Source organism: Jaculus jaculus, chromosome 3 (genome assembly GCF_020740685.1).
Source record: "Jaculus jaculus isolate mJacJac1 chromosome 3, mJacJac1.mat.Y.cur, whole genome shotgun sequence".
NCBI lineage: Eukaryota > Metazoa > Chordata > Mammalia > Rodentia > Dipodidae > Jaculus > Jaculus jaculus.
In genome coordinates, this window is record NC_059104.1 from 94,301,216 (window position 1) to 94,315,614 (window position 14,399).

Here is a 14,399-nt window from a genome sequence, read left to right on the forward strand (position 1 = left end):
TGATGGAGCCTAAGCCTTGCCACCATCAAACAGCAAACGCTGAGTTTCCAGTGAAGGCTTTGCCTGGGTGACTCAGAAAGCAGACTCTTGTCCAGCCCCTTGGGACACTGACTTTTGATTCCCCACTTCCGGTATAGACCCTGGCCCAGAGTGAGTCTTCTTTTTTTTCCTTGATAAAATTTTGCTTATTAGCCAGGCGTGGTGGCGCATGCCTTTACTCCCAGCACTCAGGAGGCAGAGGTAGGAGGATCACCGTGAGTTCAAGGCCACCCTGAGACCACATAGTGAGTTCCAGGTCAGCCTGGGCCAGAGTGAGACCCTACCTCAAGAAAACAAAGTCAGAGTGCACATTATCCACTGACAAAGATAGTATTGACCAAGTTCCTGCGGTGCACCAGGAGCTCTGCTGAAGGCTGAACTCTTGGGCACGTGAAAGGCCCCTTGGTGAGCTGGTCCCACCCTGAGCGTCCCAAGCCCTCCTTGGACATGAGGCACAAGAATGACTTTCAGTCCCTAACATGCCAAACACACTCACCCTTCTCATGACACCCTGTCTCCCTTTCTTCCACAGACCCTCATTGTCTTATTAACTCATCTTAGACTTGATGCTGGTACCCCTTCCCCAAGAAACCTGTCCCGAATGTCCCCCGGGTTCACCTCCATGTGGCAACCTCGTCAGGCCCTTTGTGTTCTGTGCTTGCAATATGTCATAGTCAGCGCCATGCTGCTGAGATGAACTTCCAAACAGACGTGGCTGATGGGAGGAAGGGGTTTACTTCAAGCTTACAGATCCAGGGGAAGTTCCGAAGTCTGCTTGCATCGATCCAAACAGAGACATCCCCAGCCAGCACCACAAGCAAGCACGCGCGGGCAGCAGGGACCCAGCCAGAGCTCAGACGTCTCTGCATTCCTTTAGCCTGGAATTCAGATCCACCCCCAGTAACACCTTAGGGCTGGACCCCAGGATCTGTCCCCCAGTGACATCTCCTCCAGTCAGGAGCTGGACACAAGCTTTAATAAGACATGTGAGTCTATTGGGGGGTATACATTCAAACTATCACGTGGTACACCAGTCTCCTCTTCCTCGGGGTGCGGCCAAGATGCCTTCCTCTAATCTTCAACACTGCCTCGTGCTGTGACTGAATGTTCTGGTCTTCTCAACTCATGGGTTGAAATTCTACCCCTCAGGTGATAGTATGAAGAGGTGGGGCCTTTAGGAAATGATTACATCATGAGGTCTTTGGGATCTTATAAAAAAGACTACACTTCATGTACCTGGCTTTATATGGGTACTGGGAAATTGAAACCAGGTCATCAGGCTTTGCAAGCAAGAGCCTTTACTGCTAAGCCATGTCTCCAGCTACTCTCTTTCTTTTTTTATAAAGAAATAATTTAAACATTTATTTACAATGAAAGAAAAAGAAAAAAAATGGTTTGGAGCTCCAGGGCCTCTTGCCACTGAGAATAAACTCCAGTTACATGCACTGCTTTTCACATCTCACTATACATGGTTACTAGGGAATCAAACTGAGGCCAGCAGGCTTTGCAAACAAGTGCCTTTAACTACTGAGCCATATCCCTAGCCCTTCTTTTTTATTTTTTTATTTTAGAGAGACAGAGTGAGAGACAGAGAGACAGGCAGAGAAAGAGAGAGGAGAGGTAGAGAATTGGCCCAACAGGACCTCAGCCACTGCAATCGAACTCCAGATGCTTGCGCCACCTAGTGGGCATATGCCACTGTATGCCTGCCTCACCTTTGTGCGTCTGGCTAATCTGTAATCTGGAGAGTAGAACATAGGTTCCTTAGGCTTTGCAGGCAAGCACCTTAACCCTAAGCCATCTCGCCAGCCCTCTTCTTTAACTTGTGTTCTCTGAAGCGGTGTCAGGCAGTAGTTTCCACCTGGAATTGTTCCCCAGTGGCCCAAGTATTAAAGGCTTGATCCCCAACTTGGTGCTGTTGAGAGAGGATGGAAAATTTTAAGAGCTGGTTCCTACTGGGAAGAAACTAGGTCACTTGAGGGTGTGCTCTTGAAGGGACTATTGAGATCTTGCCTCCTTCCTCTCTCTCTCTCTCTCTTTGTCTCCTTGCCACCAGGAGGTGAGAAATTCCTCCACCTTGCACTCTCACCATGACTGATTGCCCAAAGCCACAGAGCCAAATGGTCAAGGGCCAAGACCTCTGATACCATGAGTTAAAACAAACCTCTCTCCCTTATAGCCATTTATTCAGGCATTTTGCTACAATGAGTTCAACTCTCTGGTCATTGGATTGGGAGAGTGCTTTTCAAGAGACCCATTTTCCTTTCTCCCCTTTTCACATCTTGACCATGAAGTGAGCTTTGTTGCCCTCTCCTAGGCCCACCTGAAAGGGTTGCCTTGACATAGGCCAAAAAGCTGTTAACAGATGGACCTAAACTTCCCAAACTGTGGGCCAGATAAACCTGTTCTCTATACAGGTTATTCAAGCATTCATTACAGATAGAAATCTGCCTAAAGCCGACCTACTAAATAATGACAACAGCTAGCAGATATCAAGTGCCTAATCTTTATTAAGCATCTGCTAAATTCAACATTCACCAACATGCTCATTAAATTCTCATTATATAAGCTGGTGCTATCATACATTATGTTCTCTGTTTTTTCATATTATTTATTTTGAGTGAGAAAGAGAGAGAGAGAGAGAGAGAGAGAATGGGCGTACCAGGGCCTTCAGCCACTGCAAATGAACTCCAGATGCGTGTGCCCCCTTGTGCGCATGTGCGACATTGTATGCTCTTGTCACTGCATCTGGCTACGTGGGACGTAGAGATGTGAACAAGAGTTCTTAGGCTTTGCAAGTAAGTGACTTAACCGCTAAGCCATCTCTCCAGCACTATTTTCTCCAATTTACAGACGGGAATACTGAGGCTCAAAGTGGGTCACTACCTTGCCCAGAGCTATGCAGCTAACAACTACTGAAGCCCGCACTTGAGCTCAAGGGTGTCCAACTCCAAGGACTGGGCACTTAACCACTTGGATACATGGTCACTGAACATCGCGTGGAGGGGCCTATTTGGTCTAGTGCCGTCACGCAGTTAGCTTGGGGCGGGGAGTGGTCAGGAGTGCTGACGTGCAGCTGAAGGGCTGCGGTGCTTCTGTAGGGGTGGCGCTGCACAGACACCAAGGAGATGGCATGTCACTTGGAAGTCCAACTGGCTTCTGCCTAAAAGGAGATGTGGGGATGCTATTCTCACTGTGTGGAAGGGTAGTGCGCAGGGATGACGATGAACCCAAGCGTTAGGGTGGCAGGAGAGCTTTGAGGACCCATGGGGCACACCGTTAACTTGGGCTCTGAGCCTGTGGTGGAGTTAAATGGCTGGGAAGCGCCTACGGGGAAGCGTGCGCCACCAAGGCAGCTGCGGCTATGACGGCTCCGCCGCGTGCAAGCCCCAAGATCAAGTCACTAATGGAGTTGTGCCCTGCAGAAGCAGCTCCTGTATCCAGGCCAGGAGGGGCTGCAGGGTGGGGGAACAGAAGGCTTCAAAGCTGTCCAGGGCCCCAGGGGCTCTCCAGCCCTCCCAGCTGGACAACTCATCAGGGAGCAAGTTCAGAAGTGACAAAGAGCCGGACAAACAAGGCTTCTGCCTCCTCTCTGGGGAAGGACAGCTGGGCCAGGGGAGATTTCTGCAGTATTGTTACATTCTCACCATTATGATCAACTGGCTCCTTTAGGAATCTGCAGGGAAGCCCAGGACCTGTGGCTTCTGATTCCCTCAAAGATTGCCAAAGAGGGCAGGATTTGATCCCATGACATAGGAGCCAGTTTCTCAGCTACTTCTCCAGGAGGAAGAAAGTTCCTGGAACAACCACTATTGCTGTACTACCTGCAGTATCTTACACTGGGGCTTGCATTTGGGCATTGGGGAAAAAAAAAAAACAAACAAACAACTTAGCATTGTGTCCACCAGATAGTTGAGGATCTTATTATCATGCATGTTCCTAGGTCTGTAAGGGGACCTGAGAGCTTAACTTTTTTGTCACTTTTCCAGCTGCCTCGGTGGTGCGCCCTTCCTCCATAGGTGCTTTCCAGTCATTTAACTCCACCAGAGTTTTCCCCACTGAAGCAAGCAGAACAGATGCTGTTCAGGCCTGTTTTCTGCACAAGGAATCCCAGACACCCTAGCCGAGGTGGAACGCAGTGCCCAGCTTCTTGCTCCAGGGTCAGAATTCTTCCATGACAATACATTTCTCTCTCGGTCAGATTTGTCTGTCCATTGGCTAAAGGAGCCAGTTGATCGTAATGGTGAGAATGTAACAATACTACAGAAATCTGAGGGTCCTCATGCTGGGCAGGCAGCCACACCGGCCTTCTAGAGTCCTGGGAGACAACTCAGAACTTACGTGGTTCCTTCCCGAGCCTGCGTGCAGGTTGCACTGGACAAGCACCTCAGGCAGGAGTAAATACTTGGAGCCTCTGCCCCCCACGGGAAGGAAGCAGCTGGCTCAGAGATGAGGGGCAAAGCTGCTTCTGTCCCCTCTATGGCTTGAGGGCTCCTTTTCCTCTCCCCAGCCCTGGCTATCAGAGGCATCAGCACAGGCAGAGCTCTGAGATGGGGACAGGAGTGAGCCTCACATCTGGCAGCCACTGCTCTCAGGAGCTTGGGACAATTCAGCACATTCCTTCTTTCCTCCCAACCAGCTGGGCCACATGTGGGTCACAGCATCTCGAACTGGCCAGTTCCTCAGTCCTTGCTGCTGGGGCCCCTGGAAATCTTCACACACAGTGTTGTCTGCCTCCCAGGGCATTCCCATGGTATAGCTGCCAGTCCCATGATCAAAAAAGCAGAGAAAGGCCCAGAAGACAGGGCTTAAGTGGAGATACAGCCTTGTAGACTGTATGATGTATTTGGGTTGAGCCCCTGCATGAGCCATGGTCTCCAATTCCTATGCAGACTTCTGGATATTCGTCATAAGGAAATTCCAGATGGCATTTCTGGACTGAATTTCAGTTGTCCATGTGTATTCTCAAAGGTCCTCCACATGTAGCCTATGTCATTTTGCTGAGACAGGAGAGCAAGCTCTTTGCATTGTGAGGCTGGCAAGCAGCTCAGTGAGTGAGGAGCCTCGCTGGCACCCTGCTGGGCCTTTCTGGAGAAGGGTTCCCCATCCTCTCACTGAGGTTGTCTGATGTCCACTGGGTGGTCAGGGAATCCTAGCAAAGTGTAAGGCTGGATTTACTGCAAAGCCTATGACAATGGTCAGATTTCCAGAAGAAACTTCAACCTGTCTCCTTTCTGATGCTGAGGCTCAGGAAAGAAAGGGACAACCCAGCCTCAAGAAGCTTCTTCTAGCAGGCCAGGGGCCAGGTGCTGCTGGATTTCTGTTTTAAAAAAATATTTTAAAATTTATTGGGCTGGAGAGATGGCTTAGCGGTTAAGCGCTTGCCTGCAATGCCTAAGGACCCTAGTTTGAGGTTCGATTCTCCAGGACCCACGTTAGCCAGATGCACAAAGGGGCGCACACATCTGGAGTTCATTTGCAGTGGCTGGAAGCCCTGGCGCGCCCATTCTCTCTCTCTCTCTCTCTCTCTGCCTCTTTCTCTCTCTGTCACTCTCAAATAAATAAATAAAAATGAAAAAAAAATTTTTAAAAATTTATTTATTTGCGAGAAAGAGAAGTAGGGAGAGAGAGAAAGGGTGGGGACAGAATGGACAATCCAGGGCCTCTAGCCACTACAAACTAATTCCAGATGCATGCACCAGCTTGTGTATCTGGCTTTATGTGGGTACTGGGGAATCGAACCCTGGATCATTAGGCTTTGCAGGCAAGTGCCTTAACTGCTGAATCATCTCTCCAGCTCTGGACTTCTTTCTTCTCTTCCTCCTTCATCTCCTCTTCCTCTTCCTTCCTTTTGGTGGAGAGGTTTTGAGATGGGGTCTCACTCTATAGCCCAGGTTGGCCTTGAACTCACAGCAGTTATCCTGCCTCAGCATCCCGAGTATTCGTATCCGATGTGAACCACCACACCTGTGCAGACTTCTTGACTATTCCACTAGAAGAGCACGCCATCCAGTGGACACTAGCCTCCTAGAAGCTCACTGTCAGCACCCTCTGGGCAGCCTATTCCCTTTTTAGCCCCAGCAATGCCCTGGGAAGGCTGGTCTCCTGGGCTCCTCATTAGCATACCAATGCAGTGTAACAAGCTCTTTTACTTAAGGGACAGCTCCATTGCACTCTGACTATTGTATCTCACTGAACCAGGGCAGAAGCAAGGCAGAGAGGGTCAGTGTTGGTTTGTCTTTGTCCCCTAGGGCTGCGACAATAAAAAAAAAAAAAACCCACAGATACAGTGACAGTCCAGCAGGTTGGAAGTCCATGGCCAGATGTTGGTAGATTCAATGTCCCATCAGCAAGGACCCGTTTACTGGCTCACAGATGGTATCTTCTCACTGTGTCTTCACAAAATAGAAAGAGGCAAAGGGCATTAGTGGCATTCACCACACTAGTAAGGCCCCACCTTCTTGGGCAGTAGATGTCTAGTACATGAATAAGGCATATAAACACTGTGACCACAGCAAGAGTGTCGTCTCCAAAGTACAGACAAGAACTTCAAGGAGTGCAGTTAGGCGTTCTTCTCAAGGTCATGCAGGGTACTCCAACCCAGCTCTTAAGAGCTGCACCCCAAGTGAAGCTTCTCTTAACGCCAGCCCCTTCCTTTCCTTTGAGACCTGATGAGCTGAAGAACACTGAGAACATGGTCATGATCTCGTTCTAATCTGATAATAATTCTGTGAGGGTGACAAAAACAGTTTCTTCAGTATCCACATGGGCCTGGTTTCAAGACTCCCTCGCCCCCATGGACACCAAATTCTATGGATGCTCAGGTCCCCTATACAAAATGGTGTCCTTGCACCGATACTACTATCTCCTTCCATATATTTAATTTTTTTATATTTATGTATTATTTATTTAGAGACAGGCACCTATGTATCCCAGGTTGGGATACATTCACTCCCTCCCTCCCTGTGTAGCTCACTGTGAACTGATCCTCCTGCTTCCACCTCCCCGAGTGCTAAGATTACAAGCACGCACCATCACACCCATTTTAAGTAGCGCTGGGGACCAAACCTCAAGCCTCGTGCATGCCAGGCAAGCATCATAGCAACTGAGCTACATCCCCAGCCCTTCCATATACTCTAAATCATGTCTAGATTATTTATAATCTTAGGACGGTGCCAGTGTTGTTACACTGTAATTTTTAGAGAATGACAAAAGTATGTTCAGCATAGAAGTATGTTATTTCCATATATGTGTGTGTGTGTGTGTGTGTGTGTGTGTGTGTATGGAAATAACATATATATATTGTTTTGAGACAGAGTCTTACTATATACCCTAGGCTAGCCTCAAACTTGCAGTCCTCCTGCCTCAGCCTCTATAGTTCAGAGATTACAGGTGTGTGCCACCACACCCATCATTTATCCAATTATTTTTGACTCAAAGTTGGCTGTGTAACCTGAAAATTCAGAAGGTGACTCCATTATTCCCATTTTGGAGACAGAGAGAGATCTGATGTGATGCACCTGTGCCTAGCTGGGTCCATGCAGGGAGGCAGGGGCAGGTTAGAGATGAGGAGGCACAGGAGAGGATGGGAGCTGGGGTCCAGCCAGGCCTTGGTACCCTATTTAGAAACATCTCTGCTACAGTAATCTTCCCACTTGCACACAGAAGGCTGTTGGTTTAATTATGCTTGCTAATTAGGTCTTGCATGTGTGTGTGGGGGGGAGTTAAGGTAGCACAAAGATCTAGCCAAGATGCAGGAGGAAGCAGGGTCCTTCTGGAAAACCGCAGTGCCCTCCATCTCCCCTCCCCAATAATTAAGGTCTTCTTCCCATCTTGAGTGTCTGTTCATGGCTGTTAAGAGCAGCACCCTAACCAATAAACAGGCTTAAGCATTACCTCAGACTTAGCAGGGAAAGGTCTCATGTGTAACACAAGGTATTGTGGGATGTAGGGGCCTAAGTGCTGTGCATGCATGGATAAGAATGGAAATGACCAACTACCCCATCCCTATTCATGTATGTGCACAGCACGGAATATGTGGTCATGTGTGAACCTGTGAGCAGCAGACGCAGATCTCCTCCTTCCCTTACATCTCTGCTCTGTCAGTACACAGCTGTCTCCTTCAGTCTCGGTCCATCTCCTGAACACAGCTTGCTTTTTCCCTGTAGGTCATCGAATGTAAATATCGACCCCACAGCATCTCCTTTATGAGGAGGCCGGGACAGGCAGGCAATTTATCAAGCATTACTTAAAATAGTCCCCCAATCTCTTGTACCTTCTCTCTTGTGGCTGTCTCATTCTTGATTGTTTCTTCTTTCTGATTCTTGTTTTCCTGTCTGGAGATTGACAGCCCCCTGCTAACACAGACTTGGAGATGCCAGGTGCTGGGGAAACTGACACCTCGCTGCCTCGACCTCCCTCTCAATGCTGACTTCTCCCCGGCTGATGCACACACACGCTGCAGCACCTGTTTGCACGTCTGCCCGCAGGCTGGGGGATGAGCTGCATTCCGTGCTGTAGGAGCCCAGGAGTCGGCCATGGACATGGTGATCTGCTGAGTTATAGACCAGCTAACTAGACTCCTGACACCAGCAGGATCCTAAGTGTCCTCATTTTGGCCTCTTCCCAACCTCCAGCCTTTTAAGTAGGCCCAGGTCTTTTGACCCTGTGAGCAAGTGTATTCTTCTTATGAGATGCAGCGAGGATGTGTCGCATTAGAATTCCCTGTCATCTCGGCTGCTAAAATGAAGTGACAAAGCCAGCCCTGGGGAAAGGAGTCACAGTATTGGAAAGTGACATTGTTTAAGTATCATACTGCTGTTTGCCAAGTACTGGGCAAGGTGCTTGGGGCTACTCTGTAGTCATGCTACCTCCACCGCATTGAAGAGAAAACTGGGATGTAAAGGAACACAGGTCTGTGTTTCAGTCAACACTCACGACTGAGCAACAAAACCAACTCTAGATAATGTAAACAAAGAGGGCATTTCGGGGAAAGATATAAACAGCTCACAGAAGATGGGAGGTGTTTAGCAAACATGCACGAGCTAAGATGGTCAGGGGCCAGGCCAAGGACCTGAATGCTGGGTTCCACTCTGGCCAGTGCCAAATGCCTAATGGCCTTCCCAATAGTATCTAAGGATTGGCAGGTTACATACTGCGCTTCAGCACCTGAGGGAGGGCACGATTGGCTGGACTCTGGTTCTGACCAGAAATCACTCAATGAGTCTCCAATGCAGAAACAGGTTCCCAGGCTGAGCAGCCAATGTCCACTGGACTGAACTGATCAATGCACCCAGCTGACAAGAGGCCAAGCAAGTACATGTTAGGTCCCATGGCTCCCAATAAGGTGCTCTTTCCACAGCAATCAGGAGCAAAGTACTAAATCCCGAGCAACTGGTAGGGCACAGGTTCTGGCCAGTCAAAATAGAGGCCAATGGAAGCAGCAAGTTCAGCCGTGATCATGCCATTAGCTGGTCATCAGTTCTACATCCCAACACAGCAAAATTGGAACTCACAGTCTTGGCTAGTAGGATCATGTTTCTCCAACTTCTTCCACAGAAAGTGAGAATCCTGGGTGATACGCAAGGGTAAATTTGAGGGGAGTAAAGTGGGTAGAAAGATAATGATAGAGACATGATAGGTAAGTGGCAGGCAGATTAGAAAGATGATAGGTAAATGGTAGATAGATGAAAAAGCTGATAGATAAATGATAGATAAGTTAGATAGATGATACGTAAATGGTAAATTAAATGATAGCAAATAGATGAGATTGACATAAAAAGGTATATGGCTGGGGGTGTGGAAAGTCTATTAATTTTTTTACATTGTATTATTATGATAAAAAGAAAATAAAAAATCCCTTTGAACTTGAAGCTTTTCTATCCAACTTTCTATTTGATGTCTCTGCTTAGATGCACAGTTGCCATCTCAGAAATGGCACACTAGGGCTGGAGAGATGGCTTAGCTGTTGGGCGCTTGCCTGTGAAGCCTAAGGACCCCGGTTCAAGGCTCGATTCCCCAGGGCCCACGTTAGCCAGATGCACAAGGGGACACATGAGTCTGGAGTTCATTTTCAGTGGCTGGAGGCTCTGGCGCACCCATTTTCTCTCTCTCTCTCTCTCTTTCCTTCTTTCTCTCTGTCGCTCTCAAATAAATAAAATTTTAAAAATTTTTAAAAAAGAAATGGCACACTAATATCTGCTCATTGCTCTCCCCACCACCTTCCTGCTCCCGAGTCATGTCAGCTGAGCTGAGGTCTTGCTGCGCTTTCTGTGACAGGCCAAATTCTTTCAGGTCATCTTCGATTCTTTCATATTCTGCATCTTGTATGTGGTCCATGTATGTGTTATGCAGCATCTATGTATGCGTCCTACGTATTGTATGTCACTCTGGCCTCTACCTCTAGCCTATACTTAAAGATTTGTCACTATCACAGCTACTGCTCTGTTCCAATATCTATTCCCTCCTAGATTCTTACAACAGCCTCCTAAGCTAGTTCTTTTAACCTTTGTCCCTCAAGGCTTTTCTCAGTACAGTGGCCAGAGTTCTCCTTAAAAAGCATTTGTCACAGGCTGGGATACAGCTCAGATGGTCAAGTGATTGCTTCGCAAGCACAAGCCCTGGAGTCGTTCCTCAGCATTGTATAAACTGGTGCATGCCTGTAATTTCAGCACTTGGGAGGTAGAGACAAGAGTCTCAGAGGTTCAAGGTCATCCTTAGCTCCATAAGGCCTTTGAGGCTAAGCCTGGGATATAGAAGACTGTCTCAAAAGAAACAAGAGCTGGGCATAGTGGTACACTTCAATCCCAGCACTCCGGAGGCAGAAGTAGGAGGATAGCTGTGAGTTCGAGGCCAGCCTGAGTCCACATAGTGAATTCCGTAGTGAGACCCTACCTCAAGGAAAAAAAAAAAAAAAGAAAAAGAAAAGGAAACAAGAACAAGGATCATGCATTCTGCTGCCTCAAATCCCTTGAGGCTCAGTCCACTCAGAATCAGGAGCAGTACTCTCAGGACATCCTGATCCTTCCTCCTGACGTGGTCTCTATCACCTGTCATGCACCACCCTTCCCACCCTCTCCTCTGAAACCACAGAGCTCCTGCTTGCTCCGGGAACATGCCGCCCCTGCTCTGCACCTCCTAACGTGCTCTTCCCTCGGCCTGAACACTTCCCCATATCCACATGGCTTCCTCCCTGTCCACTACATCTTTGCTCCATGTTACCTTCCAGTAAGACCTGTCCTGACCACGTGTTTGCTCCACCTCACCTTTCCCGGAGTACTCATCACCTGACACGCTGCATGTATTATTTTCTTACTTGTCTTGACTCTTTGTTAAAGTGTCAACTCCATGAGGGCAGGGACTTTGCCTGTTGGTCCAGGGATCTAGTCTTTGGAGCTAGAATATTGTCTGGCCCTCAACTCATATTTGTCGAAAAAGTGAGTAAAAATGCAAAGTTTTAGGGGTGATATTGAAATTAAAATTTTCCTAGAATGTAGCTAATAGAAGAGTGGAGTCCTTAAGTTTTAAATAATAATTTCATATTGCTCCCGTGTGCATAGCATTTTAAATCTGGCTTTGTGTTTGAAATGGCTTCATGTGACCCTTGTTCCAGGTTTTCTATACTGTTCTCTTCAAATTCTCGATAATCTCCATTGACAAGCAGCTTTATGTGCACAAGCCAGCAGCATATTCAAAGATGTGCCATAGTTGAAATTATACTTAAAGACTCTCCAAGCTCTTCCTTTTCTTTCATTGACAGACGTAATGTTACAATATCCTGTGATAATGCTAATGGATTTGAAGGCTATTGAACTTTTTCATAGCAAGCATTTCACAATAGTGCTGATGCTCTAGCCTGGAGCAGTCACCTGCAGCCAGCTTGGGTGCCACCACTAAGGGCACAAGAGCCAATAGCCACTTTGAGGTTCTACAGCCTCTTTCTCCTGCCCCTGGCTAGCAGGTCCCTGGGGTCTGGGCCATGCTTCTGGGGTACCTGGAACCAAAAGTCCTCCAGTGTTTCCATAAGGCCTTAGGGCAAGAGGCCTGTTCTGAGCTGATCCTGGAAATCCCCAGGTGGCAGAGCATCACCCAGACCACGTATAGTATGTCATCGCACATCTGGGTGTAACGGAGCTGTTCTCCCATGGGCCCACCGTTGCATGTTGCTCTTTCGCCTCAGCATGGGAACCCTAGCTGCCCCAGTTCCCACCTGTGAGCCTGTGGAGCTTTGAGACCCAGTGGCCGCACTCGCTTGAGTCACGGTCTACCACTTAGGGAACTGTCGCCTGGCTTGCTTGGGTTGAAGTCTACCCCTGACCAGCAGTGCGTCCTTGGATGGGTCCCCTCAGTACTCTGGCTTGGGTTTCTTATTTGCTTTTTTTTTTTTTTTTTTTTTTTTATTTATTTGAGAGCGACAGACACAGAGAGAAAGACAGATAGAGGGAGAGAGAGAGAATGGGCGCGCCAGGGCCTCCAGCCTCTGCAAACGAGCTCCAGACGCGTGCGCCCCCTTTTGCGTCTGGCTAACGTGGGACCAGGGGAACCGAGCCTCGAACCGGGGTCCTTAGTCTTCACAGGCAAGCGCTTAACCGCTGAGCCATCTCTCCAGCCCGGGTTTCTTATTTGTGAATGAGGGAGAGACTTGATTAAAATGGACATTTGCTAAGAATTTGTCAACACTCTGAGATCGTGGGAAGTACCACGAGGGCTAATTTGGATCTAACAGGAATAGGAAGTATCCATCTGGACAGCCTCTCCTTATCTCCCTCATCAACCACAGCCCCTCCACCCGGATCAGTTTTATATCTTCATACCCCACAGAGGCTTCTGGCAAAAAGAGACTACTGCAGCTGACATAAAAATTTGAAATCAGTGCATTTAGATAGCTCCTCACCCCCAAGGCTACTGCCTCCCACTGTTCTTTTGTTCAAGGAAAAGAAAATAATTTGGATTTAACTTTTTACATATTTTACCATAAAATGTCATCTTTGTTTAATAAAAATAAGACAGCACCCCAAAGTGTGTGCTGGAAGAGATCTTTCTGGCTAAGGAGTAGGCGGTCCCCGTGTCTTATCTCTGTGTGCGACCATGCTCTCTCCTTTGAGCAGTAGCCTGCTCTCCCCAGCACTGAGCCTCACCGAGCAGCGGAAAGCTCCTCCCTTCTCATGGCATGGGGTAGACAAAGTTGGACTTGCTTCCAGTAATATTTTGTGAGGAACTTGGGGGATAGTGAGGGAGGAAGTAGAAAATGTGGTGCAGTTCAGTCCTCTGGTTTACCAGCTATGACCAGCCTGCCAGGTCTGAAACACTCCATTCCACCCTCCTTGCTCCCAAGAGATCCAAATCTCTAGGTTTCCCTCCATGGGGCCGCCATCACCTAGCAGAACGGATGCCAATCAGCTATAGTCCTGAACAGCCACACACATGTCATTAGCCCAAGCCTTCTCCTAGATGAATGTTATCTTTCCTTCGGTGGTGTTACTATACACCCCTCTGCCGGCATTTCATCTTCTTACAAGTGCCTCCTTCAGGCTAGCAAAAGATGCCAGCAGCGTCAATAGCATTGACACAAAGATGGATTCACTCAAAGGATTGCTCTCTACATATGCCAAAGCCGGAAGAGGCACAGCATTTTTTATAGTTCTTCCCTGTTTGATGGGAACAAAGAAGCGATGGGATTGTGGGACTTTGAGTGGATTATCAAGGTCCATTCCAGGCACCGGTGGGGAATGGGCTTAAGATCTCACTTGATACTTATGACAATCAGGCAAGGAGTGTACATAATTCCTCTGTCAAGAACTTAGACCTCCCTCCACCTAAGAGGCAGTTTTTGGGGGGAATAAGGACAGTGTGGCTCTTGGGCATCTGTGGCCCAAGTTCGTTCAATGGGCTATTCTACCTTCCAAAAGCTTGGGGAGAAAAACACAGAGAATGTAGGAGCCCAAGGCTTCCTTTATCCCTAAAACTCTTAAGATTTGCATGAATACTTTTGTTTGCTTATTTATCCTGTTGCCTCAAATTAGAAGTGAAAACCAGAACAAAGAAACAAGAGACATTCCTCAGGATAAAATTACCATCCTAGCCTTGGGGTTTGATCTTGCCAAGACAATTTGGAGTCTGTTACACTGTTGCAACACATCAAATATACTAAGGTTTCTCTTTCATCTGCTGGCCTCTGGGGTTGCAATGTCCAAATTAGGAGAAAGAAGAAGCCGCCCACCCTTTCTTGGACTCTGGGGTAGCTGTACATCTTCCCAAGCTTCCACAGTCAGGGACCATATCCAGGAAGCTCTTCCTGACTTTTCATGCATGGGGAGATGCTGAGAAACTGGAAGGCAATGCTGGGTTGCCTCCCAACATCC